Genomic DNA, 24,769 nt, shown 5'->3' with positions numbered 1-24,769 from the left:
CTGATTCTCTCCCCCATCTACCGGTGGGGCAGTGAGCGAGCGACTGTGTGGGGCTGAGCTGCTGGCTAAACCACAACAGTCTTTTTGGCGCCCAACGTGGGGCTCAAAGGTTGGAGGTAACAACAGCTGCTGGTCACAGCACCATGTTGTCCTTTTTGCAGTTGGTGTTAAAGATTGGTGTTGGTTTGTTTAGTGTGCTGTGTTCTGCTGTGATTAGTAACGTTTTGCCTACCAGATTTGTTATGCAAACACTCGTTTTCAGCTTTATCTGGTATTTGGGGTTTTTGCTGAAACTGTTACTGTACTTTGGATACCACCTTGTTGAGGCAATTAGCAATTATACCTCCTCCTCTGAGAGATTTTATATGGAGGAAATACAGAATAGTATCTCTGCAACTTTGTTCTATAATGTCTGTGCCTTTATTACAACAACCATTTTGTATCTTGAACATCCTTGGGTGGTTAAGGTGCCCTTATTGTTAGTTTTTGGGCATGTTGTTTTGGTTTTGACTAAGCAACTTAAGAATATCACCCAGAAATCTGCCCCAAGGCTTGATAGTTACGAGTGGCAGGGCATGTGGGATAGCATGGGCAAATACCTAGGGCAGTGGGCACCCCCAGTGTTTTGGAGTTTCATCCCCGAACAAGTGCAGAATCCTGAAAAACTAGTAGAATACTTGGAGTAAGTATGTTGCTATGCTGGGAACTCCAGAGAGACACAGATAACTGCAATGTGCTGGGGCCTGACCCATGCATTCAGAGCCCTGCTCAACAGTATTCAGTGCCCCCAAGGGGAAGAGAAGGTCTCTGGATTGAAATGCAAAATGACTGGCACTGTAGACAATCCAGCCCTGTCGACAGGCACTGCAGCCACTCAAACCCCACAACAAGTACCGGAGCTAGCTCAGAAAATAAACCCGTACCGGTATCAGTTGCCCCCATACACAAGACAAAATCTTGGAAGCAGACGTCAACTCGTTTAGAACGGGATGATGAAGAACCAGGGCCATCGCGGGGAGAGGAGGGAGAAGTAATAAATGAAATAGAGACCACCCGATCCCTGTCCTTAAGCGAGTTGCGAGATATGCGAAAAGATTTTGGCCGTCATTCAGGTGAGCACATTGTCACCTGGATGCTCCGATGCTGGGATAATGGGGCCAGTAGCCTGGAACTAGAGGGAAAAGAAGCCAAAAAATTGGGATCCCTTTCTGGGGAAGGGGGCGTTGACAAAGCAATTGGAAAAAGAACACAAGCACTCAACAAGTGGAAAAAAACCACAAGCACTCTCTACAGCCACTCAAACCCCTACGACAAGTACTGGAACTGGCTCAGAGAATCAACCTGTACCAGTACCAGTTGCCCCCATACACAAGATGAAATATTGGAAGCGGAAATCAACTCGTTTGAAATGGGATGATGAAAAAGAAGGTCAGTCATATTGCCCATATCGCCCAGGAAAATGAACAACTATGGAGAAAGGCATCCAGTATCTAAGGGAATTAGCTGTGTTTGAGGTGATTTATGGCGACCTGGACGATCAATGGTCATCCAAAGATCCAGGTGAAGCCGAGCGCACACGACCCATGTGGCGGAAGTTTGTACGGAGCGCACCATCTTTGCATGCAAACTCATTGGCAGTCATGTCCTGGAAAGATGACGAGACACCAATGGTGGCAGAGGTGATTGATAGACTCCGGGATTACGAAACAAATCTCTCTTCCTCGCTACTCTTGGCTGTGCGGAAACTATCCCAAGAGGTCCAGCAACTGAAAGAAGATCTGTCCTGCTCCCCACCTCGACAGAGTAGTGTCTCAGCTGTTAGGAATAAGCGTCCTTTGGCTCAAAGGAGAGGATACACACCACAGGCCACCCTATGGTTCTACCCGCGTGACCACGGAGAGGACATGATGAGGTGGGATGGCAAGCCTACCTCGACGCTAGAGGCACGGGTACATGAACTGCAAGGAAGAACAGTCACTCAGGGAGGCTCTTCCAGGAAAGTTGCTGCTCCGGTTTCCAGTGAGCAAGTCCCCAGACAGAGGAGTAGAAGCGCAGATTTTATTGCTAAGTGTAATAGAGGGACTCCTGATTCACATTTACAGGAAGTGAGTTGTGACTGCCGTGATCAGGACTAGAGGGGCCCTGCCTCCAGCCAGGTGGAGGAAAGGGATAACCGGGCTTACTGGACTGTGTGGATCCGATGGCCTGGCACATCCGACCCACAGGAGTATAAAGCTTTAGTGGACACTGGTGCACAGTGCGCCTTAATGCCATCAAACTATATAGGGGCAGAACCCATCGGTATTGCTGGAGTGACAGGGGGATCCCAAGAGCTAACTGTATTGGAGGCTGAAGTGAGCCTAACTGGGAATGAGTAGCAAAAGCACCCCATTGTGACTGGCCCAGAGGCTCCGTGCATCCTTGGCATAGACTGCCTCAGGAGAGGGTATTTCAAGGACCCCAAAGGGTACAGGTGGGCTTTTGGTGTAGCTGCCTTGGAGATGGAGGAAACTAAACAGCTGTCTACCTTGCCCGGTCTCTCGAAGGACCCTTCTGTTGTGGGGTCGCTGAAGGTCAAAGAACAACAGGTGCCACTCGCCACCGCAACAGTGCACCGGCGGCAATATCGCACCAACCGAGACTCTCTGAACCCCATCCATAAACTGATTCACCAACTGAGGAGCCAAGGAGTGATCAGTAAGACCCACTCACCCTTTAACAGTCCCATGTGGCCAGTGCAGAAGTCTAATGGAGAGTGGAGGCTAACAGTAGACTATCGTGGCCTGAATGAAGTCACTCCACCATTGAGTGCTGCTGTGCCAGACATGCTAGAACTTCAATACGAACTGGAGTCCAAGGCAGCCAAGTGGTATGCCACAACTGATATCGCTAATGCATTCTTCTCAATCCCTCTGGCAGCAGAGTGCAGGCCACAGTTTGCTTTCACTTGGAGGGGTGTCCAGTACACCTGGAATCGACCGCCCCAGGGGTGGAAACACAGTCCTACCATTTGCTATGGACTGATTCAGACTGTACTAGAACAGGGAGAAGCTCCAGAAGACCTTCAATACATTGATGACATCACTGTGTGGGGCAACACAGCGGAAGAAGTTTTTGAGGAAGGAGAGAAAATAGTCCAAATCCTTCTGAAAGCTGGTTTTGCCATAAAACCAAAGTAAGGTGAAGGGACCCGCACGAGAAATCCAGTTCTTAGGAACCAAATGGCAAGATGGTCGTTGTCAGATCCCAATGGATGTGATCAACAAAATAGCAGCCATGTCTCCACCAACTAGCAAAAAGGAAACACAAGCTTTCTTGGGCATTGTGGGTTTTTGGAGAATGCATATTCCAAATTACAGTCTGATCATAAGCCCCCTCTATCAAGTGACCCGGAAGAAGAATGATTTCAGATGGTGCCCTGAACGACGACAAGCCTTTGAACAGATTAAACAGGAAATAGTTCATGCAGTAGCTCTTGGGCCAGTCCAGGCTAGACAAGATGTAAAGAATGTGCTCTACACTGCAGCCGGGGAGAATGGCCCTACCTGGAGACCCTGGGAGAAAGCACATGGGGAGACCCGGGGTCGACCCCTAGGGTTTTGGAGTCGGGGATACAGAGGGTCCGAAGCCCGCTATACTCCAACTGAAAAAGAGATATTGGCAACATATGAAGGGGTCCGAGCTGCTTCAGAAGTGGTTGGTACTGAGGCACAGTTGCTCCTGGCACCCCGACTGCCAGTGCTGGGCTGGATGTTCAAAGGAAACGTCCCCTCTACACACCATGCAAGTGATGCTACATGGAGTAAATGGGTTGCACTGATCACCCAGCAGGCTTGAGTAGGAAACCCCAGTCGCCCAGGAGTCTTGGAAGTGATTATGGACTGGCCAGAAGGCAAAGATTTTGGATTATCACCAGAGGAGGAGGTGACACGTGCTGAAGAAGCCCCACTCTATAACAAACTGTCAGAAGATAAAAAGCTGTATGCCCTGTTCACTGATGGGTCCTGTCGCCTTGTGGGAAAGCACTGGAGATGGAAGGCTGCTGTATGGAGTCCTACACGACAAGTAGCAGAAACTGCTGAAGGAGAAGGTGAATCGAGCCAGTTTGCAGAGGGAAAGGCCATCCAGCCTGCCTTAGACATTGCTGAATGGGAAAAGTGGCCAGTGCTCTATCTCTGTACTGACTCCTGGATGGTGGCAAATGCCCCGTGGGGCTAGTTACAGTAGTAGAAGCAAAGCAACTGGCAGCATAGACGCAAACCCATCTGGGCTGCCACATTGTGGCAAGATATTGCTGCCCGGGTAGAGAACCTGGTTGTAAAGGTACGTCACGTGGATGTTCACGTCCCCAAGAGTCGGGCCACTGAAGAACATCGGATCAACCAGCAGGTAGATCAGGCTGCCAAGATTGAAGTGGCTGAGGTGGATCTGGACTGGCAACATAAGGGTGAACTATTTCTAGCTCGATGGGCCCATGACACCTCAGGCCATCAAGGGAGAGATGCATCATACAGGTGGGCTTGTGATCGAGGGGTGGACCTGACCATGGATATTATTGCATAGGCTATCCACGAATGTGACACATGCGCTGCAATCAAGCAAGCGAAGCGGGTAAAGCCTCTGTGGTACGGGGGACGATGGCTGAAATATAAATATGGGGAGGCCTGGCAAATTGACTATATCACACTCCCACAGACCCGCCAAGGCAAGCGCCATGTGCTTACAATGGTAGAAACAACGACTGGCTGGCTGGAAACATATCCTGTCCCCCACGCCACTGCCCGGAACACTATCCTGGGTCTTGAGAAACAAGTCCTGTGGCGACATGTCACCCCAGAGAGAATTGAATCAGACAATGGGACTCATTTCCGAAACAACCTCATAGATGCCTGGGCCAAAGAGCACAGTATTGAGTGGGTGTATCACATCCCCTATCATGCACCAGCCTCTGGGAAAATTGAACGGTACAATGGACTGTTAAAAACTACACTGAGAGCGATGGGGGTAGACCATTCAAGCACTGGGATACACATTTAGCAAAAGCCACCTGGTTAGTCAACCCAAGGGGATCTGCCAACCGCGCTGGCCCTGCCCAGTCAGAAATCCTACATACTGTGGAAGGGGATAGAGTCCCTGTAGTGCACACAAAAAGTATGCTGGGCAAAAGAGTCTGGGTTCTTCCTGCCTCCGGCAAAGGCAAACCCATTCGTGGGACTGCTTTTGCTCGAGGACCTGGGTGCACTTGGTGGGTGATGCGGGAGGATGGAGAAATCCAATGTGTGCCTCAAGGGGATTTGATTTTGGGCGAAAACAGTCAATGAACTGAATGGCACAATGCAAACTCCTATATAATATTGTGTGTCACCTCTGTGTTGTTTCAATGATATCACAGTACAAGCCTCCCAACCCGTGGAAGATCAGCTATGAAACAAGCCGTGCAGCAGTGATGGAACGATGACTGACTCGGTATGCAGCAACCCAACGCCACACACCATCTCTCCCAACCTGAAAGACTGATACGACAGATGGAGCCCAGAGTCATGGACTGGGTGAACTCAATGGGCATTTTACAGGGAAGGCCCATAAACTAAGGGAATGATGCCTGTGTATTATGTTAAAGGATGGGAAGGGGAGGGGTGGTGGTTGGTACGGTTGTATTGGCTGGTATGGGACCTGGCCATGGTGTAAATGGTATGGAATAAGGGGTGGAGAATGTGCTGGTTTTGGCTGAAGTTAATTATTCTCCATCTGTGTGTGGGGGTCGGCTACCTTTCCATCTTTCCGAGCTCTGCCGTGTGGTGGGGGGGGCTGGGAGGGGTAGTGACATGGTGGGGGCGGCTGACCCCGACTGGCCAATGGCATGTTCATTCCATACTATGTGACACCATGACCAGTATATTGAGGGGCGCGCAGTTTGCAGCTCGGGAGCAGCACGGCGTTGGGTCGGCGGGCGGCAAGCGGCTGTGGCGCATGCGGTTTGTTTCGGCAGTTCATCCCCCTCCCTCTCCCCTCCCCCGCCCGCCCCCCAGGTTTTGCGCCTCTCGTTGTTCTCCTTCACATTGCGCTTCTGTTGTTGTTTCTTTTAATTTTAATTATTAAACTGGTCTTATCCCAACCCCCGAGCGTTACCCTTCTGATTCTCTCCCCCATCTACCGGTGGGGGAATGAGCAAGCGACAGTGTGGGGCTGGGCTGCCGGCCAAACCACAACAGATGCCCTGGCCCTAAACTACCCTTTGAAGATGACAGCGTATCTGCAGCTAAGCAATACTACCTATTGTAGAATAAGGCTGAGCGCTGACAAGTGACACCAGCAAAAAATTACTGAAGTTACATTCTACTTCCATGTCTTCCTTCGAGCTTAAAAAAGCCCTGCTTTAATCCAGTTCTCCGGACCAAATTTGCACTATAATTTTGGAGCTTTATTTCACAGAAGGCAATTTGCACAGCAACACAAGCTCAAGAATGACGAAAGAAGCGATTGTCAACAACCAAAGCACATTTCAGTCACATTGTCAAATTCCAATTGTGACCTTCATCCAGTACACTGCAGTGGGGTGATATGAAACAACACAAACCCTCAATTTAGCCCAGAGAATGAAATCCATGTTTCTGTAGCTATTAACTCTTAAAATTTTTAAAGGTCACTTGCTCCAAATTAAATATTGCAGCAGCAAGGAACCTCCAATAGCAAGACAGTTTGCAGAACAGTTCAGTGTACTGAATTCCTCCTCCTACACAAGCTGCAAATTTGAACGATATTCAAAATAGTTGTTATTCTAGAATTTCTGCAACTCACACTATGACTTGTACACAATATTTAAGTCAAAGGGTTCTTCAACAAGTAAATTTACAAATGAAACTATGTTTTAAAAACAAAAGTAGCAATTGCAAGATAATTACTTACTGTGCTATCTGATACTTATTAAAGATAACCGGAAACTTAATTTCTTCTACTAAACAACCAGGCATCCTGATATTTCTCTCAAGTTTAAATCTTAGGAATCTATGATGTTAGAGTAACAGCTGACCTAAAAAGTCTTCCTTTGAAAGAACTGTTTGCAAGATGTTTTTTTGATATTACTTGGGGGGTGGGTGGGGGGTGTACTTTGTTTCTTTTACTTAAATAAAATTGTGGTGAAATTTATTTCTTCCTTACAAAAATTTCTTTCTAAAAAAACCAGTGTGTTTTGAATTAGAAAATAATGTTTTCACTTGACATCTTGGAACGCACCATGTAAGGTGTGGTAGTTCGTGTGCACACTCAGATAACTGGTAAATAATTTGATTTAGCTGGGCCCACAGTGTGCAAGAAAGGGGCATCAGATCTCCATCTACTGACTTTATAGCAGCTCTGCGCTGTTAGCTGCGTTTTCTACTGAAGTGTAAACATTTCTTGTCACATAATGTTTTCATGCAGGGGGAAAACGACCCCAAAACTGGTATGCTCTAACAAAAGGAATTAATTTTTGAATCTGTTAATGCTATGCATGCTTTCTTCACTATTTTCAGATTCACTAAGCAGGTAATTTGACATCTATATTGTTCAAAGCCACAGTTTAATCACTTCTGATTCCAGCATGGTTCGATTTGCCCAGTTGCAGACTGAGCATCATGTGTTTGAGGTCAGGCAATGCCAGTCACTCCTAAGGAACCCTCAATGCATTTAATAAGTCTCATGTTTGTTCTTGTCTCTTACCACTACACTGAGCCACTATTTCAGCTATCTTTTTAAAGCACCTGAAAACTAGTTTCTACATAAACACACACACCCCCACCCCCGCAGTCTTAAAAACAACTCCATGGTCTAGGAAGCTTTGTACTTAAAGTCCAGGATCAAAAGGCACCATTGTTTTACACCTTTTAAGGTTCAGTTGTGTATTGCAGAAACTGCTATGTTATACAAGTCATCTTGGGCCTCGATAACAGACCCTTGTGGCCTTCCTACAAAAAAAAGTAGAAATGGAAGAGAGTAATTTTGGACAGGTAGCACACTAGACTTATCTACTGCCTTTTTGAATAAAATAATTGTGTGTCATACCTTGCAATTACTTCCTTTGCACACAAACAGGCAACTGCGAACCTGCTTGTGTTGACCGTCAACAGTGACCATCAAGACAAGTCACCTCTGAAAACATACAACTCCTTTGGACTGCTAATTATTCTCAGTATCACAACCCATTTTGAATCCTTTCCAACAATTGCCACAGATTCCTCCATGTATACTCTGGCACCCAGTGTTTTACCTCGCCACATATTTCAGTCCCATGTGTTCCAGGTAAGCTTCTCACAAGGCTTGCCATCAGCTTGCTTGATCCAGCTTAGGAAGAGCCTGCTGAAACGGAATTCCCAAAGCAAACAGGAGAAAGGTGAATATCTACATCTTTAGTACTATTATCCAAGAGACCATTTTTGGGCCCACTTTCTTATTGTCTAAATGACAGCCTAGCCAAGCGGAGGGAAAGGCAGAACAGAGTCTAAACGAGGACAGAACTGACAGTTGTCAGTATGATGAAAAGACAGACAAATGCTGAAGTCTAGACCATGAAATACGACCTCATTTACAAGCACTGGGTTTCTGGAAAGGCATACACTCTTGGAAAACGAAGTAGCTTACAGTTAATGAATCAGAAGTTACCACTTCTTTCCTAGCATTCTCAAAGAGAAAAGAGTATTTTCAAACCATATGAAAAACGAGTAAGCAAGAGACTCAACCAATATGGCTTCACATCACGCTCTCCATATGGTGAGATTTCCAAATATGACTACTGTTTACTATTTCTAGTTGTCCTCAGTCAGTGAAATCCAGTTTTTAAAATGTTCTTAGCAACATTCAACTATTTATCTGCATCATTTCTAGCCTACCTGATAAATAACCTTGACTAAAAACAGCTTTACTTGACATTATTTCTTTATTGAGTGGAAAACCAAAAACAACTTACACATGCCGTAAGAGGAAGCTGGCATCCTTTTCCCTTCCTATTTGCTGCCTCATGGAGATTACATAATTTCTCATACCAGTCCACTATTTCTTATAAGCATCTGTAACTTTGCTAGAACTGTCTAGAAAAAGGCTTGACATCCAGGCCCGTTTCTGGGATGCTGATTTGCATCTGGCATATATAAGTGCATCTGCAATGCAGAAAAATCCAATAAAGTGTACATTTGCTGTCCAATCAGCCAAAGTCATTTATGCTAGTGACATGACTATATGGGCCTCATCTGTAAAATGCAGTTTGCAAAACTGCCACTTGCTTTCTGGCTGTACAGTACAAAACGTAATATGCTCAGTCAGGAGATCCCTACATGAAAACTGCTATGGTTTAAAATCCAAGCACAATCCAGCTAAGTCAGGTAATTTTCTTACCTCTGGATTACATCATCAGTTCAACAGTACAACGATAACAGTTAAAACTTCAAAAAAGAGCAGAGGCCAAACACCAGTGTTTCTTTCATTTCTGCATTTATGTATTATCAAATGCATGAAATTCAGCTGTGACCATTCATGCTTTCGTAAGAGTTAACTTTCCCCCATTCCACATTTCTTACGACTAGACAAAATTGAACTGCTTAATTAGCATATAACACTTCATGCAATAATTACACAGAAATCCACAATGACCACGCATTTCCCCATTAACATTCAATTAACACATTCCACTATGGAAGCTTCAGTACAATTTCAACCATTTCTGCCATCAAATGGAGTAATTTTTTTTCATCTTGTGCGTCCAGTGGCATTACATGACAAATGTGTCAGCCACCTACAACTACTTCAACTCTGACACCTTCGTTCTTACGCATTTGCACAGCCTCTGCAAACTGAACATTACCACCTAGCCTAAATTGATTTGTTTCACATTACCTTTATTATAGCAACACCTATGCACCTAACAGTATCTCAGGAGAGCATACAAATAAATTAAAACTAAGTTATACTAGCACATGAAAAATAACTGTTTACTTGGTGTAGCTGTAAAAATATCAAAGCCCTTATTTGCAAAAATTAATTTCTGAATGCTGGACTTTTGGGCTATGCTATCAGGATATATTTAGCTGCTTCACTACAGCTCTCACCTCAGATTACACTACTAATTAAGTCTAAAAAGCAATTAATGTGCTCATGAGAACATAAGAGTAAACATGCAAATCCTAATGGAAAGTCTATGTGGATTAGGTTAAGTCATATAGTGATATAAACGAGAGGCATTTCATGCAAGGACTTGGACATCTTGTTTGTCACACTTTTTAGCTCTTAAAGGTACCTACGCTAACCCCTCAATTTAAGTTGGGAAGAGATTAATTGCTCTCCCTATTAGTGGAGAAAAGTCTTTCCAAAATTGAGATAGTATGGTGTCCCTATTTCTCTCAACAACTCCCAGGTCACAGCTTAGCCCTGTGGTTTCCAAGCCCTTTACCCTTGAAAGCACAACAATACACAAGCCACAATAGGAAGAGGATCAGAACTGATTATTCCTTTTGTGTGCCCAAGCTAAGAAATCTTTCACAGCTTAACACAGCAGCTCAAGAGCTTGAGATTAGTGCAGCTGCCTCCATTCTCTGGCTGTAGAGTGGCATAACAGTGCCCTTTCCAAAGCAAACATACAGCCTTTAAAATGACCAGTAATGAACATGTAACCTGAAGGCCAAAGGGCAGAAAACAGCAGGCTGAAGGTGAAAGATACTGCCAAGAGTTTGGCAGCAATTCCTCCTTCCATATAGTGCTTTTGAAAAGACTGCCTGTGGCATCCACATTTGATGGTAAGAAGCTTGAGAACAGTAGCTCAACCACAGGAGACTGAACAACCAGCACACCACAGTTTGTGGCTGTCAAAACAATTGCCTTATGCAAGTCAATCCACCACAGAGCTACAGCTTTTGCTGCATTATCACCAGAGCCCCGTCCAGTTTTTTAATATTGCAGAAAAGTCACCAATTTGCTGACCAATGTTCCAAGCTCAGACCTGTGGTTGAACCAACTTCACTTTGATGCAATGGGAAGAAATATGGCCCCTCACTTGTAGCTAAATGAATGCTAGCAGTATCAAGCAAATACTATATTTAGTTCCCAATAGAAAAACTGACCAAAACCACATGCATGACACCTTTAATTACTACCAACTCTAAGTAACAACAGGAAAAGTACTGTGAACATAGAAAGCAGCCAGCAAGACTGAAAATGGAAAGGAGGAAAAAATACTTCAAGTAACAAAAAAATTACAGAGTTGTCATAGTAAGGAAACTTAACACCTATGAAGTTGTTCCCTCAGAAGGCATCCCATAGCAAGCAGGCAAAAACCCAAGTCAGGCCACTCAGGCTGCAAAAATTAAAAAGCTGACAGCACACAGGTGAAGACCCATCTAAGTGTGCTACATGTGGAAGCAACAGTGGACACTGAAGACAACAGCCAGAATCACAATAGTTGCAATGGTTTGTAAAGCAAAAGGTTGCATAGGCATCTGTAGCATTAACAGAATAAAAGCATCAAATAAAATCTGAGACACCTCAGCACCTCTCATTCCAGTTAACTCTATCCACCTCAAATGTTCAAATATGATCCAAGTATGGATTTCAACAATTAAAGAATTTTACATTTGTTTCAGATTGTTTGGCAACAGGGAATGGTAATAGCATTGCAGAAGAAAGATAAACAGGACACCAAGGTACATCCCAGACATGAAAGCAACCCCTGGAACTAGACCCTAGTCAACACATGCAATTCAAACTCCATCTGATATTTCATAATCCTGTTCAAAATAAGAGATATCTAATAATTTAGTCAAAGGCAAATAATTAGAATTTAAAAATCATCACACAGTACCTGCACACATAGTTACTTAATAGGACGCTTGCTTTATTTTGCATAATTTCTTGTTGGATGTACTGGATTTTTGAGGTGGTGGCATCTTTAAATGCTTGACTGCAAAATAAGATGCACAAGTACACAAGAGCAATTTATTCCTCATTTTACACTGAGCTTCCATGCAAGAACCTTACAAAGTACATACTAGTTTGTTTACCCAGGCAGGGAATACATTTTTTGATGACCAACAAGGTCTGTGGCTGCAATGCAGACTCTGTTCTAGGTTTAAAGTTTTCTAAAAGAGTTTCGCAAGATCTTGTAAGGATCTGATCACAGCAGCTGTTTATGAAGTTCCCACCCATCAAAGGAACAGTTGCAGAAATATGGAAAAAATCCTAAGCTGCAGAGCCAATCCCCAGAGCTTCTGCCCTCTTTAGCTGGCTGCCTCACATGCAAAGCAACAAATCACCAATCTTGCAAAAGGACAAAAAACAACCTAGTTCTTGGACAGCAATCAAATCTGCAGTTGAGAAAGGGGGTAAAATGCCTTCTGCTACAGTGCTCTTTTACACATTATAAAGTTTGTTCTATAAGGCTAAGAGGGAACATGCATAAGGCACTCCCATTTCTTGAAAATCCTTGAACTCCTGAGTATTAAACTCCACGAATAGCTTCTTTATCTTGCATAATTTCAGACAAAAGCTAATTTATATAATGTTGAACATTCCAAGTCAAGAAAGCACAATTTTAACTGTTCCCTTCTCTTATCTAAATATGACCTTTCTTTAAAGGACCCTTCATGAAAGGGCCCTATATAGATGCATGTGACCATTTCAAAAATCACAGCCAATGACCTTCTGAAAACTGCAAGCTGTTGCGAGTTTCCTCCTGTTAGCTGCCTTTCTGGCTCCTGTACACCTCAGATTCCAGGAAAAGAGCTATGTTGTTACGGGAATACAGTGACAATGTAACAAAAAATTTTCAATTATGCACTATGTATAATAATTTTGTACTATAGTTCCAGCATACTTGGTGGCTCAGTGGCTCGCACAATTAAATAGCACACTAACTTCCCACACAATTTTAATACTCCTGAAGCAGTACATTAATATAAAATGCAATTAAAGTTGCACTTTAGAATAAGATAATTTTTTCCATCATAAAATTAAACTCTAATATTAAAGTTACGCATCTTGGACACATCAGGATATCATACCTTTGGATTGGATTATTTCATCACCTCTAAAATCTTTAAGCTTTCCTTCTGCCTCCCCGCAGCCTTAAAATCCATCTTGTTCATTTATTTAACTTTGTCAAAGCAGCTGTTTTGAGCTCAATATTTCTTTATACATTTTCAACAGATAACTAACTTCTATTTATTTGTGAAGATAACAGCTTCTGGCACATCTTGAAATTCACCTGCCAGAACTGCTTTCCTATTTATTTGATGTATGGAAAGCATATACAAGGAAAAATATTTAATAGAACAGAATATTTAAACCAAAGTTCTCCCAAAACTTAGGAAAGTGAAATAAACACACTCTTTCCCACCTCTCAGAAAACAGATATTCTCCATAAGCCAGATCTCAGAGTCATAAACATTTCTAGGAGAAAATATAAATCTAAACCACTTGAACTGCTCTCCACTTAAAGCAGAAATCAATGGGCCATTTAATGAGCCATTAGCAAGACCATCAACAGTTTAAACATGAGTTATAAACCCAGAAAGCTGTCAGAACAAACAGAATAAGCAGCCTGGACCTGCCGCAGAAAGTGCTGGAAGGCCACCCTACAAGGGTGTCATGGTTTAGCCGGCAGCTCAGCCCCACACGGTCGCTTGCTCACTCCCCCACCGGTAGATGGGGGAGAGAATCAGAAGGGTAACGCTCGGGGGTTGGGATAAGAACAGTTTAATAATTAAAATTAAAAGAAACAACAACAGAAACGCAATGTAAAGGAGAACAATGAGAGGCACAAAACCTGGGGGGCGGGCGGGGGAGGGGAGAGGAGAGAAGAGGTAGAACGAACCGCCGAAACAAACCGCATGCGCCACAGCCGCTTGCCGCCCGCCGACCCAATGCCGCGCAGCTTCCGAGACGCAAACTGCGCGCCCCTCAATATACTGGTCATGGTGTCACATAGTATGGAATGAACATGCCATCGGCCAGTCGGGGTCAGCCACCCCCACCATGTCACTGCCCCTCCCAGCCCCCCACCACCACACGGCAGAGCTCGGAAAGATGGAAAGGTAGCCGACCCCCACACACAGATGGAGAATAATTAACTTCAGCCAAAACCAGCACATTCTCCACCCCTTATTCCATACCATTTACACCATGGCCAGGTCCCATACCAGCCAATACAACCGTACCAACCACCACCCCTCCCCTTCCCGTCCTTTAACATAATACACAGACATCATTCCCTTAGTTCATGGACCTTCCCTGTAAAATGTCCAGTAAAATGCCCATTGAGTTCACCCAGTCCATGACTCTGGGCTCCATCTGTCGTATCAGTCTTTCAGGTTGGGAGAGATGGTGTGTGGCGTTGGGTTGCTGCATACCGAGTCAGTCATCGTTCCATCACTGCTGCACGGCTTGTTTCATAGCTGATCTTCCACGGGTTGGGAGGCTTGTACTGTGATATCATTGAAACAACACAGAGGTGACACACAATATTATATAGGAGTTTGCATTGTGCCATTCAGTTCATTGACTGTTTTCGCCCAAAATCAAATCCCCTTGAGGCACACATTGGATTTCTCCATCCTCCCGCATCACCCACCAAGTGCACCCAGGTCCTCGAGCAAAAGCAGTCCCACGAATGGGTTTGCCTTTGCCGGAGGCAGGAAGAACCCAGACTCTTTTGCCCAGCATACTTTTTGTGTGCACTACAGGGACTCTATCCCCTTCCACAGTATGTAGGATTTCTGACTGGGCAGGGCCAGCGCGGTTGGCAGATCCCCTTGGGTTGACTAACCAGGTGGCTTTTGCTAAATGTGTATCCCAGTGCTTGAATGGTCTACCCCCATCGCTCTCAGTGTAGTTTTTAACAGTCCATTGTACCGTTCAATTTTCCCAGAGGCTGGTGCATGATAGGGGATGTGATACACCCACTCAATACTGTGCTCTTTGGCCCAGGCATCTATGAGGTTGTTTCGGAAATGAGTCCCATTGTCTGATTCAATTCTCTCTGGGGTGACATGTCGCCACAGGACTTGTTTCTCAAGACCCAGGATAGTGTTCCGGGCAGTGGCGTGGGGGACAGGATATGTTTCCAGCCAGCCAGTCATTGTTTCTACCATTGTAAGCACATGGCGCTTGCCTTGGCGGGTCTGTGGGAGTGTGATATAGTCCATTTGCCAGGCCTCCCCATATTTATATTTCAGCCATCGTCCCCCGTACCACAGAGGCTTTACCCGCTTCACTTGCTTGATTGCAGCGCATGTGTCACATTCGTGGATAGCCTGTGCAATAACATCCATGGTTAAGTCCACCCCTCAATCACAAGCCCACCTGTATGATGCATCTCTCCCTTGATGGCCTGAGGTGTCATGGGCCCATCGAGCTAGAAATAGTTCACCCTTATGTTGCCAGTCCAGATCCACCTCAGCCACTTCAATCTTGGCAGCCTGATCTACCTGCTGGTTGATCCGATGTTCTTCAGTGGCCCGACTCTTGGGGACGTGAACATCCACATGACGTACCTTTACAACCAGGTTCTCTACCCGGGCAGCAATATCTTGCCACAATGTGGCAGCCCAGATGGGTTTGCGTCTATGCTGCCAGTTGCTTTGCTTCTACTACTGTAACTAGCCCCACGGGGCATTTGCCACCATCCAGGAGTCAGTACAGAGATAGAGCACTGGCCACTTTTCCCATTCAGCAATGTCTAAGGCAGGCTGGATGGCCTTTCCCTCTGCAAACTGGCTCGATTCACCTTCTCCTTCAGCAGTTTCTGCTACTTGTCGTGTAGGACTCCATACAGCAGCCTTCCATCTCCAGTGCTTTCCCACAAGGCGACAGGACCCATCAGTGAACAGGGCATACAGCTTTTTATCTTCTGACAGTTTGTTATAGAGTGGGGCTTCTTCAGCACGTGTCACCTCCTCCTCTGGTGATAATCCAAAATCTTTGCCTTCTGGCCAGTCCATAATCACTTCCAAGACTCCTGGGCGACTGGGGTTTCCTACTCAAGCCTGCTGGGTGATCAGTGCAACCCATTTACTCCATGTAGCATCACTTGCATGGTGTGTAGTGGGGACGTTTCCTTTGAACATCCAGCCCAGCACTGGCAGTTGGGGTGCCAGGAGCAACTGTGCCTCAGTACCAACCACTTCTGAAGCAGCTCGGACCCCTTCATATGTTGCCAATATCTCTTTTTCAGTTGGAGTATAGCGGGCTTCGGACCCTCTGTATCCCCGACTCCAAAACCCTAGGGGTCGACCCCGGGTCTCCCCATGTGCTTTCTCCCAGGGTCTCCAGGTAGGGCCATTCTCCCCGGCTGCAGTGTAGAGCACATTCTTTACATCTTGTCTAGCCTGGACTGGCCCAAGAGCTACTGCATGAACTATTTCCTGTTTAATCTGTTCAAAGGCTTGTCGTCGTTCAGGACACCATCTGAAATCATTCTTCTTCCGGGTCACTTGGTAGAGGGGGCTTACGATCAGACTGTAATTTGGAACATGCGTTCTCCAAAAACCCACAATGCCCAAGAAAGCTTGTGTTTCCTTTTTGCTAGTTGGTGGAGACATGGCTGCTATTTTGTTGATCACATCCATTGGGATCTGACAACGACCATCTTGCCATTTGGTTCCTAAGAACTGGATTTCTCGTGCGGGTCCCTTCACCTTACTTTGGTTTTATGGCAAAACCAGCTTTCAGAAGGATTTGGACTATTTTCTCTCCTTTCTCAAAAACTTCTTCCGCTGTGTTGCCCCACACAATGATGTCATCAATGTACTGAAGGTGTTCTGGAGCTTCTCCCTGTTCCAGTACAGTCTGAATCAGTCCATGGCAAATGGTAGGACTGTGTTTCCACCCCTGGGGCGGTCGATTCCAGGTGTACTGGACACCCCTCCAAGTGAAAGCAAACTGTGGCCTGCACTCTGCTGCCAGAGGGATTGAGAAGAATGCATTAGCGATATCAGTTGTGGCATACCACTTGGCTGCCTTGGACTCCAGTTCGTATTGAAGTTCTAGCATGTCTGGCACAGCAGCACTCAATGGTGGAGTGACTTCATTCAGGCCACGATAGTCTACTGTTAGCCTCCACTCTCCATTAGACTTCTGCACTGGCCACATGGGACTGTTAAAGGGTGAGTGGGTCTTACTGACCACTCCTTGGCTTCTCAGTTGGTGAATGAGTTTATGGATGGGGATCAGAGAGTCTCGGTTGGTGCGATATTGCCACCGGTGCACTGTTGCGGTGGCGAGTGGCACCTGTTGTTCTTTGACCTTCAGCGACCCCACAACAGAAGGGTCCTTCGAGAGACCGGGCAAGGTAGACAGCTGTTTAGTTTCCTCCATCTCCAAGGCAGCTACACCAAAAGCCCACCTGTACCCTTTGGGGTCCTTGAAATACCCTCTCCTGAGGCAGTCTATGCCAAGGATGCACGGAGCCTCTGGGCCAGTCACAATGGGGTGCTTTTGCTACTCATTCCCAGTTAGGCTCACTTCAGCCTCCAATACAGTTAGCTCTTGGGATCCCCCTGTCACTCCAGCAATACCGATGGGTTCTGCCCCTATATAGTTTGATGGCATTAAGGTGCACTGTGCACCACTGTCCACTAACGCTTTATACTCCTGTGGGTCGGACGTGCCAGGCCATCGGATCCACACAGTCCAGTAAGCCCAGTTATCCCTTTCCTCCACCTGGCTGGAGGCAGGGCCCCTCTAGTCCTGATCACGGCAGTCACAACTCACTTCCTGTAAATGTGAATCAGGAGTCCCTCTATTACACTTAGCAATAAAATCTGCGCTTCTACTCCTCTGTCTGGGGACTTGCTCACTGGAAACCGGAGCAGCAACTTTCCTGGAAGAGCCTCCCTGAGTGACTGTTCTTCCTTGCAGTTCATGTACCCGTGCCTCTAGCGTCGAGGTAGGCTTGCCATCCCACCTCATCATGTCCTCTCCGTGGTCACGCGGGTAGAACCATAGGGTGGCCTGTGGTGTGTATCCTCTCCTTTGAGCCAAAGGACGCTTATTCCTAACAGCTGAGACACTACTCTGTCGAGGTGGGGAGCAGGACAGATCTTCTTTCAGTTGCTGGACCTCTTAGGATAGTTTCTCCACAGCAGAGATGAGCGAGGAAGAGAGATTTGTTTCATAATCCCGGAGTCTATCAATCACCTCTGCCACCGTTGGTGTCTCGTCATCTTTCCAGGACATGACTGCCAATGAGTTTGCATGCGAAGATGGTGCGCTCCGTACAAACTTCCGCCACATGGGTCGTGTGCGCTTGGCTTCACCTGGATCTTTGGATGACCATTGATCGTCCAGGTCGCCATAAATCACCTCAAACACAGCTAATTCCCTTAGATACTGGATGCCTTTCTCCATAGTTGTTCATTTTCCTGGGCGATATGTAACATCTTCTTTAATGGGATACCTTGCCTTCACTCCGGACAGGAGTTGCCTCCAGAGGCTGAGGGCTTGTGTACTTTTTCCAATTGCTTTGTCAACGCCCCCTTCCCCAGAAAGGGATCCCAATTTTTTGGCTTCTTTTCCCTCTAGTTCCAGGCTACTGGCCCCATTATCCCAGCATCGGAGCATCCAGGTGACAATGTGCTCACCTGAATGACGGCCAAAATCTTTTCGCATATCTCGCAACTCGCTTAAGGACAGGGATCGGGTGGTCTCTATTTCATTTATTACTTCTCCCTCCTCTCCCCCTGATGGCCCTGGTTCTTCATCATCCTGTTCTAAACGAGTTGACGTCTGCTTCCAAGATTTTGTCTTGTGTATGGGGGCAACTGATACCAGTACGGGTTTATTTTCTGAGCTAGCTCCGGTACTTGTTGTGGGGTTTGAGTGGCTGCAGTGCCTGTCGACAGGGCTGGATTGTCTACAGTGCCAGTCATTTTGCATTTCAATCCAGAGACCTTCTCTTCCCCTTGGGGGCACTGAATACTGTTGAGCAGGGCTCTGAATGCATGGGTCAGGCCCCAGCACATTGCAGTTATCTGTGTCTCTCTGGAGTTCCCAGCATAGCAACATACTTACTCCAAGTATTCTACTAGTTTTTCAGGATTCTGCACTTGTTCGGGGATGAAACTCCAAAACACTGGGGGTGCCCACTGCCCTAGGTATTTGCCCATGCTATCCCACATGCCCTGCCACTCGTAACTATCAAGCCTTGGGGCAGATTTCTGGGTGATATTCTTAAGTTGCTTAGTCAAAACCAAAACAACATGCCCAAAAACTAACAATAAGGGCACCTTAACCACCCAAGGATGTTCAAGATACAAAAAGGTTGTTGTAATAGAGGCACAGACATCATAGAACAAAGTTGCAAAGATACTATTCTGTATTTCCTACATATAAAATCTCTCAGAGGAGGAGGTATAATTGCTAATTGCCTCAACAAGGTGGTATCCAAAGTACAGTAACAGTTTCAGCAAAAACCCCAAATACCAGATAAAGCTGAAAACGAGTGTTTGCATAACAAATCTCGTAGGCAAAACGTTACTAATCACAGCAGAACACAGCACACTAAACAAACCAACACCAATCTTTAACACCAACTGCAAAAAGGACAACATGGTGCTGTGACCAGCAGCTGTTGTTATCTCCAACCCTTGAGCCCCACGTTGGGTGCCAAAGAGACTGTTGTGGTTTAGCCGGCAACTCAGCCCCACACAGTCGCTCACTCAGTCCCCCACCAGTACATGGGGGACACAATCAGAAGGGTAACGCTCGGGGGTTGGGATAAGACCAGTTTAATAATTAAAATTAAAAGAAACAACAACAGAAGCGCAATGTGAAGGAGAACAACGAGAGGCGCAAAGCCCCGGGGGAGTGGGGAAGGGAGAGGAGAGGAGAGGGATAACGAACCACCTTAAGAAACCGCACATGCGCCACAGCCACTCACTGCCCACCGACCCAACGCGGCGCCAATTCCGAGACGCAACCTGCCCCTCCTCAATATACTGGTCATGGTGTCACATGGTATGGAATGAACCTGCATTGGCCGGTGGGGGTCAGCCGCCCCCACCATGGCCCCGCCCCTCCCAGCCCCCCCCCCCCCCCAGGGCAGAGCTCGGGAAGATGGAAAGGTAGCCAACCCCCACAGTGAGGAGAATTAATCCCTTCTCAGCCAAAACCAGCACAAGGGGCAAAAAAGAAGCAAGGGGAAATGAATGGAAAGCCATCAGCTCAAACCAAACCAACAAAACCACACGTCCCCGCCCCAACCTCCACCCCCCCACCCCAAACAAACAAACAAAATAAAACCATGCCGCCACCACCCCAAAAAAACAAACACCACACCAAACCAAGCAAAAATACTCCTTGCTGTGGCTGCCTTGGGAAGTACAGGCCCTCTGGAACTGAATCCAAAAGCTGTTCTGGAGCAGGTGTTAGAGGGATTTTGGTGAGGAGAAAGCAGGGAGAGACTGGCATACAAGCAGAATGCTAAGGCTATATTGGGATATGCAAGGATATATGTACGTCTTACAACAGTTGTAGAACAGGGGGGAAAGAATTACATCACTGATATGCAAACTGCCCTCACCTTGGTGATACTGAAGTAAAAGCTTGTAACGTTCTAAAGAAGAAACTGTTGATTTTGAGCAGTAAGACTAGCATGGTTTCCTGCAGTCATAATGCCCTTCTAACACTTTTCTCCCCAATAACTAATTCCTTCATATGCTACTGTGCCCCCAATAATTTTAATTCCTTCAGACCCTACATCCCTGTGACATCTTTCTCTTCCTCCAACAAGACTTTGCAAGTGCTTTGCATAACCTGAAGCTCCACATAGAGCATGAGCAGCCAGCTACAAATCATTTCAGATAGTACACAAGAGTGAAAATTTGTTATAATATTGTGATAATGCTCAATAGATGGCAGATGTCAAGACAAAAAGTGAAATTCAAACAAAATGGAAGATAAAGCAACTGAAAATACACAGAACTAAGAAACAAAAAAATTTCTCCAGATATTGCCATAATAATAACGAAGATGATCGATTGCCAAGTCTCACAAAAGTCCAATATAAATTTCAAAGCCATATAAACTGGATTGTTTCTCTTGAGAACACTGCACAAAGGAATCTAAGGGAAAAAAGGAGAGATATATTATACCAGAGTTGTCTGTAACAACAGGAATAGGAATAAGAACTGTTAAAATTTGGACAGATGCAAAAGCGCCAAGCCCTCCTACTTAGAAGTACATTAAGAACTAAGAGGTTCAGAGCTTGTGAACGAGTGTGCACATATTTGAAATGCATACCATTTAATACCTGATTAACTGTCATTTCTTTTTTTAATAAAATAAAAACAATTCCTTATAGCTTTAACTTCAGGACAAATATTTCAAAGCCTATTTCAAGGAGTCTTTCCCCACTGCCAGAAAAGGCAAAGGAACACCCATTTAGCTTTACAACAGCCTACACAATTTCTTACAAGCTTTACAATACCTCAAACATGAATTGACATGACTTTCTAAACTCAGTCACAGTACTGAAGTTTTCTTTATTATGCTGTACAAACTGGCTCAGCATCTCAGAGTGCAGTTTATTATAACTGAGCAGTTCTCACAAAAATTCAATATTCACAAAAAACCTTTAAAATCACCTTTGAACGATCGGCCCCTTTTAAAACACTTAATCAGGATAGGTCAGCACAAAAATATTAAACCAAAAGTTGCACATTTTGCAGCCATAACATCCAGCCAACTATTGTACTTGCAAACTATGCTTGTCAGCAGTATACAAATACATAACCTGAGGCTGTAGTAAGTTTTTGAAGAAGTTGAACAATATTGGCAAACTTCCTAGAATTCAATTTGAACAGATGTCAACAACACTTTGGCACCACTGTGGGATTAGTGATATAGCACAAACCCTACCTATAAACAAAGAATGTTTCAGTTGCAACTTTAACTTTGCTTACGATTAGCTTTTACAAGCCAAAAAGCCAAGTAACTTGGGATGCTCTGCCTGAACGGAAGTTTTGTTGGACTGGTGCAGGTTGGCTAGCTTTGGGTATGTCAGGCTGAACATTCCCTCCTCTGTAGGAGAGGCAATTTTATAACACTTTCCTCCTCCCTAAAAGCAGTTTCGTTTTCCTCAAAAAAACCCCACACCACAACGCAACAGGAAGTTAGCATATAATTAAGATTTGCTACCGCCTATTTAAATAAACTAAGACTATGGGCTTGGAGGAGTTAATCTACAAATATGCAAAGGAAGAGAAGGAAAGTAAACAGAGAGAGTAAAAGATACCATTTTCATTCTTTTGCAATATTTTAATTGTCTTCAAATCTGGAAAATTTAAGTGCTTCTCAGTGGCCAGAGCATTTAAAAGTTAAGAGCTTTAACCCAAGGTTTCAACTTCTTTTGAGACTCAAACTGCCAGAGTTATTTCCTATTTCCACAATTAGTGTCAAAACCTGAAGATAATTTAGTGTCCACCTGCAAACAGTGGAGCAGTTCAGTCAAATAAACTGTTCTTGACTTCACAGTCCAGTAGGAAGAAGAGCTGGAGTTTTTAGTTCAGAGACACACAGCATGGCTTATGTCATCCTTTTTTTTTTTAATGAATTACTATGACAATTATAAAGCTCATTAGCAAGCAAGATCTACAGTCAAAATTCACTGTTTCACTATCCAACATGAAGCATTTTTAAACATGTGTTTACATTCCCTGTACAAAAGGCCAAACCTTCCTCACAATAGCTGTGATCATTAACGTATACATAGTAACAGCTCCAAACAGGAAGGATAAATATCAGCAGGGCAGCAAGCAGCTGAAGCAACCTTTAGGGGTGAAAATTCCAGACAAGTGTGAGCATTCAACTTCAAAATCAAGTCAGTATCAAAGTCAAGTTAGTACTCACACAATTAAATGTAACTGATACTAAGAATCAACTGTATTGACACAAGAAAGCCATGTCAATGGTGACAGGAATGTCAGTGGGAGGAAAAAAAAGTTAATTTTATTCACACCTGAATGTTCTTGTGCCTGGAAATAGCCTCAAACCACTGGGAAAGCTAAGTTACCACGCCCCTCTTCCTAAAAAAAAAAAAAAGTAAAAATGTTCATCACATGAAGAAGAAATTTTGTTTTCAGAGCAGGACAACTGATTAAAACATCAACAGATTCTCTGAAAGGGAGAAGCGCAGTTTCCAGTCACCACATTTGAACCACATCAGTCACAACATCTGAACCACATTTTGACTGAAGTGTTTTCAAGTTTCTGCCTCCAGTCATAGAAAGTTGAGTTGATGATAAAAATTAATCTAGCATTTCACATTTTTGAACTGTCACAGTATGAAATCCTTGCAACAAAACCAGTTCTTCCTGTTCAGGTGTTTCTCTAGAACCCAATTATTCCTGGATGACAGGTGTTTGAAATACCATGTAGTGTTTAGTATGGCATTCCCACTAAGGAGCACTTGATTAATTGCTCTTAAGACACATTTTTCTTGCTAGAACATTTATTTCAGCAACCATTATATTCACTTTCCATTTCTCTACAGATAATATTATTTCCTCCAGAGTATTTGTTCAAATACGGTATTCCTAGTCTTATCCATTACTTTGCCACAACAAAACAATGCAAGGCAGCAAAGGCACCCAACTAGTCCCCAGAAGCTGCTCTTATTATGGACCCGCACTCAGTTTTCCGAAATAAGAGACACGAAACATTACATTCAGCTGTTCATTGACAAAAATGCACATTGGAGATTACACCCCTTGTATAAGCCTAAACTAGGAAGGCCTTTTTAGCATGCCTGCTAAAGGTCCAGTTACACAGGTGGCCAGGAGGGGAATCAGGCAAGAACAAAGAGAACAGAACTTGCTGAGTGTGAGATCAGTGAGGAAACCAAGTTAGCCGCTACAGTTACAGTACTTCAGTTCCTCAAGCCAGCCCAGACATCTCAGCAGAAACACTTCACCTAATGGGGCATTTGCTGGGCATTTAGAAAGAATGCTGCTTAGAAGGCAAGACTTGTTTCCAAACTAAGCAACTGCAACAAAAAAAACTACAAAGCAAATCTTTCTATGTATTTACCATGTACCAGTATACTAACAACTCATCCAAATAATTCACATGCCAAGAACACTGATGTAAGGTTAAACATCACATACCATACACTACATGATGTCCTGTCAAAGATGAAAGTTCCTAGTAGCAAACTCCAGACTGTCAAATTAAATCTTACCATATTCACTTATTTTGATTGCTTCCCTATATTCTTCCTCCTCCTATTGATACAATTTTATAGGTTATGCAGTCCCAAGATCTTAAGACTGTAAAATAAGCCTTTGAGGAGACATACATAAATAAAATATTAAATGTAAAAAAGCAGAAAATTCTGTTAAAGGGATAAAGATGTAAAATATAGTTTCAAGACAGCAGTGCCTAAACCTTGATGATTGATCAGCTGCATGTACTAATCACTAAAGGCTAAGTGGTATAAAATGAATGCTGCCACTAGTCACTTCGTTGTAAGGCTTCTTAAAACACACACACCACACTAACTAGAAGTATTTATCTTTGAGGTATGCAGAACTTTAAATGACAGTAAAATACTGCCCCCATACCATTGTACTTACTGGTTCCTTGCCACCAATCTGAGATCTTAGAATACTGGAACACATCAACAGGACAGTCCAGCAGCAGACAAGACCTAGATGTTAACTAACAGCAGAGTACTGTTGCAGGGGCGGGGCGGGGGAATAAATGGCATGGGGAGAAAAAACATTTTAAATATTCTAACTAAGCAAAGAGGTTAGTG

At 44.6% G+C, this 24,769-nt stretch overlaps 1 protein-coding gene across 5 annotated transcripts in view; it reads right to left on the bottom strand.

Moving 5' to 3' along the window:
• Nucleotides 1-24,769, bottom strand: part of TLN2 (talin 2) — a 229,989-nt gene that overhangs the window by 163,190 nt on the left and 42,030 nt on the right. Inside the window, exon 2 of one of the 5 annotated variants that reach the window (XM_064456646.1) lies at nt 8,246-8,334. The exons of the other annotated variants lie outside the window; for them this stretch is intronic. The gene's annotated coding sequence lies outside the window, so the exon portion shown is untranslated. The remainder of the gene's footprint in view (nt 1-8,245; nt 8,335-24,769) is intronic. 5 annotated transcript variants of the gene reach the window in all.

This window comes from Phalacrocorax carbo, chromosome 7 (genome assembly GCF_963921805.1).
Source record: "Phalacrocorax carbo chromosome 7, bPhaCar2.1, whole genome shotgun sequence".
Lineage (NCBI taxonomy): Eukaryota > Metazoa > Chordata > Aves > Suliformes > Phalacrocoracidae > Phalacrocorax > Phalacrocorax carbo.
Note: the sequence above shows the minus strand (reverse complement) of the source record. Positions and strands in the feature narration are given on the sequence as shown.